We start from the raw sequence: 1694 nt of genomic DNA on the forward strand, positions 1-1694 counted from the left end.
CAATGACTGACATGAAGACTTATTTATATAGACTTCATATTTTCTTTGCTTTATACAGGTTTTCATAGCACAAACTAATTTATTATCTGAAGCTGTCCAAAAATGGCTGGATCGTCTGGGACGCAAAGGCAGCTTTTTCCACCTTTTGACCGCAAGATGTCGTTAGTGTGCACCGTCTTGAAAAGCTTTGAGTAATGAACCTTTTTACAATACAGTTGAGGGGAAAGCCTCGGTGCTTCGCAAAGATTCATTTTTCCATCACTAAAAATTATCTACAGATACGATATATCGTACGTCTGGCAACACTGCATTGTACCAATAGACATGTTTATTATTACTAAATTAGTAAGGCTAATTTTGCAGTTATGTGCTATTCACTTTCACACTGTTGCTAAAGATATTTACTTTGCACGCTCTTCATATGGGCCCCGCAAGGACATGTTTGCAGGGTAGTTGACAATGGTTTTTCGGGTACAAATAAAACAAGTTATATCACAATAAACACTTATTATCTTTGAAGAGCACACCCAAATGTCTTGATTACCTAATCTAACTGAAGGCAAAACTATGAAATTTATTTATATTTGAGGTAATTTTCTTTATAAAATTGGACAGCTGAATAACAGGGTTGTGTATCATTTTTGTGATTGGGACAAATATAATTTTGTACTAGAAAATTAAGCATTGGGGCTTTATATTGATGAAAATATATTAAAAAATATACTTCACGCACATGAGATGTACCCACAATTTGTACTTAAATGTTAAAAAAAAAATATATATATATATATACTTCACGGACATGAGATGTACCCACAATTTGTACTTAAATGTAAAAAAAAAAAACTTTACTCAAATAAAGATTAAGTTCAAATGCAGAGATAGAAACTCAAGTCTGCGACTTGGACTCGAGTCGCACTTAAGTCGCATAAATAATGACTTGGGACTTGACTTGGACTCGTGACTCGTAAAAAATGCAAGTCGTCTGGTATGAGAGTTTATATGAATGTATCTCTGTGGGGAACTGGCAGTCTTTAGAAAAGTTTTCTTTTCATCTTGCCTCTGTATAATCCCAGGTAGCCAGCGCAATCGGGCCAATTGCGGCTGAGTGTCGGCTCACTCGGCTGTGTTCTGGCAGCAGCTCACCGAAAGTGAGCCAGCTCTGGCCCAGTAATGGTTGCCAGAGTTGGCAAGGCTTTGGATATGCAGATCTGGCCAGATTTGCACTGAGACACGGCACATTTAGCCACATTCTGCCCGATTATGGACCATAAGGGCTGGTCTGATTTTGGCTGAGATATGGGCATGCAGACCCGGACCAGTTTAGGTTGAGTGCTGGGGGGTAGGTCTCTGTTTACAATGTGGTAAATAGTATGTAGCAGTGACACTTAAACTTAAACATAATATCTTTTACCTGCCCATGTTATGTTATTTGTTAGTGTATTTTTTATTTTAATTCCTATTAATATTTTTTTTCCTTTTATTCTCTTTTTTCTTTAACTACATTTGGAAATTAATGATTTAATTCATATAATGAAACAAGCTTAAAGGGGTTAAGGGAACTTTAACATTATTTTTGCTATATGAGTTTGAAGACATGCGCACCAGCTTTGACATCTAATGTCAAAACCAGACAGGCTTTTTGTGCTGCTAATTGCCAGAAAACCAGAAGAACTTGTTACCCTGGTGAGTAA

General features: G+C 36.7%; 1 pseudogene; it reads right to left on the reverse strand.

Moving 5' to 3' along the window:
- LOC107698661 (uncharacterized) overlaps nt 1-1422 on the reverse strand; it is a 41328-nt pseudogene extending 39906 nt beyond the window's left edge.
- Nucleotides 1423-1694: the final 272 nt, after the last annotated feature.

This window comes from Sinocyclocheilus anshuiensis, unplaced genomic scaffold (assembly GCF_001515605.1).
Source record: "Sinocyclocheilus anshuiensis isolate Anshui unplaced genomic scaffold, SAMN03320099.WGS_v1.1 scaffold126, whole genome shotgun sequence".
Lineage (NCBI taxonomy): Eukaryota > Metazoa > Chordata > Actinopteri > Cypriniformes > Cyprinidae > Sinocyclocheilus > Sinocyclocheilus anshuiensis.